Here is a 10,997-nt window from a genome sequence, read left to right on the forward strand (position 1 = left end):
AGCCCCCTGAGCTGTTTATTTTTAGGGCTCCCCCTATTTGTGGTGTGGTGGAGTCTCCTTCTTTGGAGGTCTTTAAGCAGAGGCTTGACAGGCATATGTCAAGTATGCTTTGATGGTGTTTCCTGCTTGGCATGGGGTTGGACTGGATGGCCCTTGTGGTCTCTTCCAATTCTATGATTCTATTTCTGTGACTGTAATTTGCATAGCTGCCAAGTTATCCCTTTTTTAAAGGGAAATTCCCTTATGCTGAATAGGCTTCCTCGTGAGAAAAGGGAAAACTTGTCAGCTATGGTAATTTGTTTTAAACTGTTTTTAATACTGCAATTTAAATGGTTGCAACCTTCCCTAGGTTCTTAGGGTGAAGAGTGGGTAGTAAATCAAATTAATAAATATATTAATAATAATTAAAACTTGTCTGATCCAATTTTTGAAAGCGATCTAAAGGATAAGCTAGATGTAGCATTTATCACATGACTGGCACGCATGATTAAAAAAAAGAAAAGAAAGAGCAACAGGATCTGGCCTTAGGATTGTGTACTAGTTATTTGGGGGTGCTTTTTAAAAGAACCACACACACCAGTTAAACGTGTCTATGATATCCAGTTTGGCCCTAACCCAGGCGCCAAAGTAAAAATAAATAAATAAATCTTACTATCCATTTTTTTTCCACACCATGCATAATTGTATAAGTCTCTGTCATGTCCCCTCTTAACACTATGCTTGTTTGGATGTAAACCCCGCTGTGTTCAATGGGGTTATAATCCCAGATAAGTGTGCATAGCCTTCGGCTGCAATCCTGAACATACATGGTGGGACTTCTGAGTAAACATGCTTAGGCATGCAGTGTTATCTTTCTTTGTAAACTAGACAAGTCATAGCCAATCCCATTCCTACCAGGCAGCAAATGCATATGAAGTTAGGGGATTTATTTGCACTCTGTACTGTCTCTCATTTTGCATTCACCCAGAATCTCTTTGCACATTCTCATTGCCTAGTTTGGATTTTTTTTTAAACGGGGGTTGTTGTTTTTCCAACAGCTGGTTTTGGATTTCAGCTTCCTAAATAGTGTAGCATGTCATCTGCAAATGCAGCAACCTCACTGCTGGCTCCAGATCATTTATGAATGTCCTATTACAAACTCTTGGAAGATCCCAGCGTTCATTTCTCTCCATTGTGAAAACTGCCCATTTATTCTGCCCCACTCCTTCCCAGCAAACCTTTGATTTCAAAAAGGACAGATTTTCCTGTGACATCACGACTCCCCATCACCTTGGCAACCTGCCAATTCTTCTGTCTCTGTCCTCTCCTTGAAGTGGGGGCAGGGGAGAGGACAGGCTGGCTATTTCTGAAAATGCATTAAAGGTAAAGGTAAAGGGACCTCTGACCATTAGGTCCAGTCGTGACCGACTCTGGGGTTGCGCGCTCATCTCGCATTATTGGCCGAGGGAGCCGGCATATAGCTTCCAGGTCATGTGGCCAGCATGACAAAGCCGCTTCTGGCAAACCAGAGCAGCACATGGAAACGCCATTTACCTTCCCACTATAGCGGTTCCTATTTATCTACTTGCATTTTGATGTGCTTTCGAACTGCTAGGTTGGCAGGAGCTGGGACCAAGCAATGGGAGCGCACCCCGTCACAGGGATTCGAACCACCGACCTTCTGATCAGCAAGCCCTAGGCTCAGTGGTTTAGCATTATAGTAGGGCATTATATGTATTATATAATATAATACATTATATGTATTATAAGGGACGTCAGAGGACAAGATGGTTGGACAGTGTTCTCGAAGCTACGAACATGAGTTTGACCAAACTGCGGGAGGCAGTGCGAGACAGGAGTGCCTGGCGTGCTATGGTCCATGGGGTCACGAAGAGTCGGACACGACTAAACGACTAAACAACAACAACAACAAAGTAATGCATTATAGTAGGGCAAACTGCTTTGTAAAAAATTGGCATTGGGCAAAACCACACACAAAAATGTGTATATTAGGAGATGCTGGTGCTTTTTCATGAGGACTTAAAAAAAAAAAAAGAACATAAACTGATGTGGAAATGTGGAGAATTGAATTTAAAATTGGAAAAATGAAAAACTAACAGACTCACCCATCCCTAGTAGGAATTGACTTCCAGTGCAATGGAAGTTAACCTTCAGACTTTGATCTGGCAATCTTATAAATAACTGTAGCACGTGCTTGAGGCTGTTCTGCTGTGCAATAAGGAACAATTACTTAAAACTTAGTGAAGGACATCTGGCAAATAAAGGGCATCTGGAAGGCAGCTACCTCATTTTTCCTCTGTACATCAATGATTTGTCACCATCTACATCCAAACAAAAGCATCCTTAGGAAGAGAAAAAAGAAGAACTTCACAGGGAAGTCTCCCAAACAGTGTGTTTAACAGAAGGCAGAGACAGTGCCAGCCCCATGGCTGTCAATTTTCAATTACGGTGTGGAGCTCAGAAGTACACACAGTAATATCCACATACACAGAACAAATAAAATATGTCTCAAAAATACAGAGTGTACCATGTATACAAAAAAATCAGACGGTCACAGTGAATAGATTTCAAGGATATCTAAGAGGAATGCACTACTACTTACTTCATGAACTTAAAACTCATATGCCTTATCTAGCCCCAATCTGAATACCAGCAAACAAGTGAAAAATCAATATGAACTAGTTTTATTATCATTATTATTATCACCCACCCATCTTCCTCTAGTTCTGAGTTATTTGTTGTAAAGTGGCAAGCAAATATAGGCAATAATAAAAGAATAAATTACTGCAAGCTTCAATCAATATCAATTTTTTTGTAAACTGCCCTGGAATATAGTATCTTTTATATAACTAAATATAATTAATCATTGCATGCTGCAATCCTGTACCTGCGTACCTGGTGGTATATTAATTTACTGAGTAGATTAAGAGAAGCATAGGATTAAGGCTGCAACCCCCACCATCCTTTTCATGTTACTAAGCCTCATTTAACTCAGACATACTGTACTTCTGAGTTAAGATGTGTGTAGGATTGTACTGTGATCTATGCCATGTTTATTCAGAAGTCCTTCTGAGTTCAATAGTGCTTACTCCCACGCAAGCCAAAGGAGTTGCAGCCTTACAATGCAATCCTTTGCATGTCTACTCAGAAGTAATTTCGATTAATCTCAATGGGATTTAACCCCAAGTGTGTATAAATTTGCTGTTTTACAGGATCATCCTAAACTTGTCTATTCTGAAGTGCATCCTATTGAATTCAATGGGACTTACTCCCATGTAAATGGAGTTAGGATTGCTGCCTTAGTAGGCTCATGTTTGATCAACAAAGGCTCTCAGTGGCGAGAGAAGTGAATAGTAAAGAGAACCTGCACAAGCCACACTGACACAAAACCCAACACATAAATTAAGTAGAGTAGAAGCATTGCTACCCCACCCCCACCCTCACCCCCACTCACTATGTCCCCCTCCACCTCTTTCCCCCTTTTCTTCCTAATGTAACACTAACGTCTCAACAAATGAAACTGATCTGTAGAATATGTAACTTGAAAAAAGAGCCATTGCACATACTTTTATAAACCAAGAAATCTTTAATAATATATATAATAATATATATACATATATACACACACAGTTTATTTTAATCAATCAGTTAAAGGCTGATGGTCAGTCAGCTAAAAATATTAAGCCCCTATCATTCTGTTCTAGTATATCACACTTATTTCAGTTCATCAGAACATGTGAACCATTAAACATGTTTCTCTGAAGAAGAGAGAGAGAGAGAGAGAGAGAGAGAGAGAGAGAGAGAGAGAGAGAGAGATGCACACATATGGTTAGTACACTCAGTTGTACTAACTGGCGGTTCCCTCATTGCGAGAAGTGAGGTTACAGGGAACCAGGCAGAGGGCCTTCTCGGTAGTGGCACCCGCCCTGTGGAACGCCCTCCCAGCAGATTTCAAGGCAATAAGCAACTATTTTACTTTTAGAAGACAACTTGAGGCAGCCCTGTTTAGGGAATTTTTTAATGTTTGATTCTGTACTGTTTTTAATATTCGGTTGGAAGCCGCCCAGAGTGGCTAGGGAAACCCAACCAGATGGGCAGGGTATAAATAAATTATTATTATTATTATTATTATTATTATTATTATTATTATTATTATTGTGCATATGAATGAAAATAAAGAGACATTGTGGCGCAGAGGCCAGAGTGTCTGGGTTTGTATTTTGAAAACCCAGGTTAATCCTTCACTTGCTCAGGAGTGCGCCACAATCTCAGACAAACCTTTTTTGCATGCTTGTTGCAATGCTGTGCATTAGAGAAAAGGACAAAATAAAATTTACAGTGAACAAATAGATAGCAGCAGAATTACGACTTCCAGGGAGCCATTTGTGCACACTACTGGATCCTCTGCATGCACTCCTCAGTGTGTTTCATTAAAAAGAAGAAGAAGAACTCTTCTCTTTAGGGATCTCATTGAGCAAAGATTGGTGTCATAAATCTGGCCTTCCTTGATGGCTTGGTGTATCTACTCTGTCAGCTGTCACTCTGGTTTAGAATGATTGTCCTTTCCCCACATCATGATGGGTGTATGGCTGCAAGCAAATTTCTGTGTGCAGACTCGAGGCCAGCCCACTAATTGCTAGGAAACCTAGACCCTCACAAAACTGACAGATGAGCTTGAGCGTCAAACGGGCTGGTGTCACCCCAGTGAAACGAGGTGGTAAAAGGAGCAACACTGATTGCATTAGACTCATATTTTTTATACTGTATATATCAGGCTCCAGAATCCTGGCCAATAAAGACATCACCTGCTCTCTAACTGTTTGAAGCTGAAAAGCACCCACCCTTGCTTGCTTTAAAAAAAAAAAACAACCTCAGGTAAAGGAGTAAGGCTAGGGTCAAAGAGATATGACAAATAGCTGGGAGGATGTAAACATGATTGTATGTTTGGCCGAGGGGTCAAACTGAAGAAGAAGCAAGTGACAAGACCAGAAGCAGAAGCATCAGATGCAGTGGCTGGATTTAAGGCTGGAGGACCAAAAGAAAGACATTTTTGAGTGGGAAGTGCATGTGTGGCTGACAAGACTGTGCATGGCTTTATGGGGGGATTAGAGGAATTCATGGAGGATCAGTGGTGACTAACCGTGCTAGCAGTGTTCTACCCCTATTCTTGGAGATGCTGTGCCTCTGAATGCCAGTTGCTAAGAATCCTCTAGTGGAGAGAGCGCTGTTAGTTGCACTCAGTTTCTGTTTGTGGCCACTGTGAGAACTGAACACTGCACTAGAAGGTCGGACATGAGATTAGAAGATGTGCAGGTTAAAGCAGGAGTGGCCAACATAGCCTCTAGATATTGTTTAGCTTCAACTCCCATCAGTCCCAGTCAACATGGCTAATGGTCCAGGATTATGGGACCTAAAGCCCAGCAACAGCTGGAAGGCCATAGATTCCCCATCCCTGACTTGCACTGGCCAGAAGCAACTCTCTGGGTTGTTATATTCCCGTCTGAAGATGCCAGGGACTGAACCTTCTTTAACAAGTGAGGGGGGGGGCATCAAACATGAATGGACCTGCCTCATAGAATATACATGGCTATAATTTCATCCATACTGTACAGTCAGTGAAGATGAACTGATATGTGTTTTTTCTGATCTGCAAACACTTCATAAAAGCTAGAATACTTTTGAGTTCTGCAACACATTTTGTAAGACACCCCCCAAATGCAGAAATTAATAGCTATGCAACCATCTTTGAATTAAATATTCATTCCTGCTGCATACTAATTATCTTAGCAGGGCCTTTGCTCTTCAAGCCATAACACTGGCTTTTCATGTTTCTAACTTTTACTTTCCCCTGGTGAAATAATTACATTTTTTTTTTTGTTGGATCATCTGACATATAGAAGCTTTTGAATTACGAAGAGTTCTCTTGAGAGCCTTCTTCACGAGAGATTCCTTTTCAAACAGAAGTTTCATCTCGATTTCAGTATCGGTTTGAGGAAAAGTTGGCTTTCCTTTCAAGTTCTGATGTTTTCTTCATCATGATTGCTATTTGTGGGTTGACTTCTGCTAAAGTTAAAGGCAAACTTCAAGTCAAATTCCGTTGACTTCAATGGAATGGGAACCTACCCTTGAAACTGAGAGGCAATATTATGCAAATTGACTGCGCCTACTGCTTTGCTTTTAAGTTTAAAGCCATCAAACTTTATGCTTCTCAAGATTAATTTTTTTAAAAACAATAATCATGGAGCAATAGAATAATGTTTCATAAAACATCTCACATATTTATTATGCATTGTTTATTCATATTCAGTGCAATTATTTGAACCAAATCAACCGGAAGAAAAATTTAAAAGATGGTGCTTGTAGTCCAGAATAAGATTGGTACAGTATTAAAAATATTAGCAACCTAGTACTGTAGTGTGTTCTGCTGTGTCACAGCAACAGATAGTCAGACCAAAAACCTCTGTACTTCCAGTGAAAACGCAAGAGGATAGCTGGTTTGAGTGTCAGTTAACCCGGTCCCTTTTCCTCCACTGGTACTGGAATTGTGAACTGCAAGGTGATGTCCAGTGTCCTCATAAATCATTCTTTTACTAGTGTCATTCAGCCCGTTCAGCGCTAGCCGGGCGGGAATGGAGGGGAAGCCCTGGGACCGCGCAGGCATCACCTCCGTCGAGCGCCTGAGGCCCACTGGCCCCTCCTCCGCCTCCTCCCACTGTCCCGAGTGGCGACGGCCTCCTCCACTTCCCTGCTGCGGCGGAGTGACGTGGGGCGGCGAGGCGGGAGAGCGAGGGGCGGCACACTTACCTGAGGCGTGCTGCGGGAGGTGGCGGCAGAGGCCTCTTCCTTCTCCTCAGGAGAAGGGAGGTGGAGGAGGCCGTCGCCACTCGGGACAGCGGGAGGAGGGGCCGGTCTCTGCGTTCCAAGTCTCTGCGTCCAATCCCTGTGTCTGTGGGGCACATGTGCAGTAGCGCGGACCCAGGGACTGGATGCAGAGACACTTGCACTTTATTATATAGGATTTACAATGTTCAGGCATGAGTGTCATTGCTTATGTAGCTAGAAAACCGCACACAGAGAGACAGGGGGGAAATATCAGCAGGCTTGGAGAACACAGATTTGCAGATGAAGAACAACAACAACATCTTCAGAAAATACTCTGAAAACAGCCCAGTGAGGACTGAATCACCTCTGCAGTACAGAATGCTGACTAATTGTTTGGGGATGGCGATAGGAAACCAGTTAGAAGGGAGAAAAGATTGGAGTATACAGGGAAACAGACAGAAGATCTTTTCAGCAGTCGCACCTACCCTATGGAATGCCCTCCCAGCAGATGGCAAAGAGTTAAACAACAATAAAACATTTTGTAGACATCTGAAAGCAGCCCTGTTACAGGAAGCTTTAAATGTTTGATGTTGTCGTCGTTTTTCCTGCGTTTTTCCTGGAAACTGCCCATAGTGGCTGGGGCAACCCAGTCAGATGGGTGGGGTATAAGAAATAAAGTATTATTATTATTATTATTATTATTATTATTATTATTATTATTATTATATTGAAGAGGGCATAGCTGGAAAAGTGAGCAGGAGCATTCCACACTGCCAGATTGCTTTGCCAGTCCTGTGACCTGCTAAGTGTCACTGAAGGAGCCCTGTTGCCTCGCACTGACATTACACAGTCCAACAAGCACCATCAGGGCAATGACAGAGTGAGTGCCGCAACACTACAGGCCCAATGTGGAACGTTGTGTGGAACAAACCTCCTGATAAGATGGTATCTGCAGGAGGACCTCATCTGCAGAGCACAATGAGCAATTGGGTATATAAGGGGTGAGATGATCTTTCAGGTATCCTGGTCCCAGCCTGTATACAGCTTCATACACCAAAAACCAGCACCTTGAACTTAGCCCGGTAGCTAACTGGTAGCCAGTTGCCCATATGTTTTACCTCTGTGACTAGGGACTCAGCTAAATTGGTAAAGAAAAAGCAATTTATTTGCGTTGTATATGCAATATAACACTGCAACAACTAGATGGCGCTATGAAGTCCCTACTTTCCCTACTGGATTTCCCGGTATGAGTTTACAACCCATTTAACTGAATCGCTTCTTTGGTGTGTCTAGATCCAGCCTAGGAGTAACGCAGACCCTCCAAGTGTCCCTATTTTCCAGGGACATCCCTGATATAGAGAAGCCGTCCCGGTTTCTGATTTGATCCCGGAATGTCCCACTTTCCCATCGGATGTTCCTATTTTCACTGGAGAAATGTTGGAGGGTATGGCGTTATCCGGCCCCCGGAGCAGTTTGAAGGCAATCCTTTATAGGGAAGTTTTGGGGTTTGCTTTTTTTAAGTTTGCTCTTCTATTATGTTTTTATATATGTTGGAAGCTGCTGGGGCAACCCAGTAAGATGTGTGGGGTACAAATAGTAAAATTATCATTACGGAATGGGACGTCCCTATTTTCATGGGAGAAACGTTGGAGGGTATGGCAACTCATTTGGATAGGCCTGTGGCACATGGGGGAGGGACTTCCTGTCCTGAAGAAGAAAATTATGCTGAGAGTTCTAGTCATGAAGCTTGAATGAAGGGTGTAGTTTGGCCCTCAGATAGAATACCCTTGTGGGATTGGGAAATTATGTTAGAATAAATATGAGCATAGATTTATATACTATTAAAGATGCATGTCCATCTGGTTTTGATGTGTTGAAGTTCAATGAGCCAGTCCCAGAGGTTCTGATGGTTTCCTTACAAGCTGAACTAAGTAGGGTCAACGGTGAAATTATTTTCCTCCTTTTGATCTTCTTAACCTATTGGAAGGCATTTCTTGTTCTATAAACTTGTATTCTTGCTGTTAGATGAAAGGATGTTACGTCAGGAGTGTGGGAATGTTAGGGATGTGGATTAGGATATATTATTAGATAGATCCTATCCAAGCTTGTGTTAGCAAGCTTCCAATATCAGCAGAGTGACATTCCCCTTTTGTGCGCAGCAAAGCATGTGCGTTAGGTTTGCTAGAACCTCTATAACAATATTACACTTTATACTTCAATATAACACTTCCTGGCAAAGGTCCCCTTTGTCCCTCTTAAAAGAAATACACAACACAGTGCTTATAAAATAAGATAGAGTTTACTTACAGTTTCATCCTGAGTTACAGCATAATCTCAGAAAGGCAGACTTGCTTAGAAAAGATACAAATATATACATGTGGAGACTACTTGCTAAAGTAAGGCTCCATTTGGTCTCACTCTTGGCTGCAGGCCAAGAGGGAGAACCATCCTATCTGTAGATTCTCTGAAGATGTGTCCTCATCGAAGGAGGAAGTAGCTAAGAGAGCGAGTGATTGCAGGCCAGGGGCTAAAATCAGCTAATCTCATCTGCATATCTGGGGGAACAGGAACTGACCTGTAGTCAGGTGTCCCTCCAGGTGAGTTCCTGTTAGTGGACACTCTAGGAACTGTTGTGACTTGTCTGCCCCAGTGTTCCATCCCACAAGGAGTTTGCCAAAAGCAGTACTATGCCCAGGAAAGTAGCATTGCAGATAAAACTTTGGAGAATTTAGCTGGGAGTTTAATGGATTTTCGAATTGCACGAGCAGATGTTATTTTATCAGACACAGCACAAATCATATGGGTATTGATAGAACTTCTTTTCATACTTTCTTTTTTCCTGCTTGAGGTGCCAAATATAGAGATGGAAGGAGTGTCGTTTAAAAACTGAAAGGGGATTCACAAATAATAATAGTGATGGAATCGAAAATGTATACAACAGAAGGCAATTTTAGTTTTGAACCCTGAAAATATGTAAAATAAAAGAGAGCGATGTTCAACCAAGGGGATTCTATACAGGTGGAATACAAAAAGTGGAGGTGTAATTTAGGAGTTCTGGTCATGTCCTTGCCAAGCGTTCCCATTCTCTCCTGTGAAAAGAACATGCTAAGTGCATGCAATGGGACATGCTCATTTATGCATAGAACATTTTGCTCTTATAGAAGACAATGGGGAATCTCTGCCTGCTTGCGGCACCGGATTTCAGCTGGTGGGTGTAAATTGGAGCAATATAGATGAGTTCTGTTACAAATCAAATTGCTAGACAATCTTGATCCTTTGGGGTTATACTGGCTTTCCAGAGTCATCTGATTAAGATACAGGATGTGGGACTAGATAAGCCTATGGTCTGGTGTTCTTATGGTGTGGTATTTCAAATGAACAACAGCAGTCTTCACCTTTTTAAGTGCAGGTTTTTTTTAGTTGGTTGTACTTTGGTTCCTTTGGTTGGTTGTACTGTGTGAGCGCTTGTGTGCCTTTGTCTGAGTAGATTTATCCAGCCTCAGGACAAACAAAGCAAAGTTTAAAACTCTGATTCTTGGCAGTTCAGTTCAGTCCCTGGTCCCATAACCACAAACCTGGCTCCTCTTCCCCAGGCTTCTGGAATCCTAAAATACGCTGCTTGCTTCCCCAACCAGATGTTTTGGATTGCCATGCCCTTCAGCCTGAGCCAACATGCTGGTTTATCCTTATGGGGGTTGCAGTCCAAAACATCTGGAAGGCACCCATGGTAGAAAAAGATATAGCTATTCTTTCTATGCTACGAATAGAGATACCTCACTGCTTAGCTTCCCCCCTCCCTTAGATTATCCCTGCTTAAACCCATCACACACTGAAAGGCATCAACACTTCATCACCAAACTACATCTGACATGAGTCATATGTTTAATCTGCCTACTTTTATTTTGGAGAAAGCAGCCACAGCGCCCTGAACTGGAACATGCTGCTGATCTGGACCAGGGCCCCACACCATTGGGCTCCCCCCGCCCTGCATACCACCCCTCACTTCCTTCTCTGTGCCCTTGAAAGTGCTGTTTGAAGTAGGCAGCAGTTTGGAGGTCCAGGGTGTGTGTGTGTGTGATGACAAAAACAAAATATAAGCAGTGCTTTTTTCCCTAGGCAACCTTTTTTTCCTAGAAGAAAAGCACTGAATACAAGTCAGAGAGAGAATTTCAGCA

Source organism: Zootoca vivipara, chromosome 4 (genome assembly GCF_963506605.1).
Source record: "Zootoca vivipara chromosome 4, rZooViv1.1, whole genome shotgun sequence".
Lineage (NCBI taxonomy): Eukaryota > Metazoa > Chordata > Lepidosauria > Squamata > Lacertidae > Zootoca > Zootoca vivipara.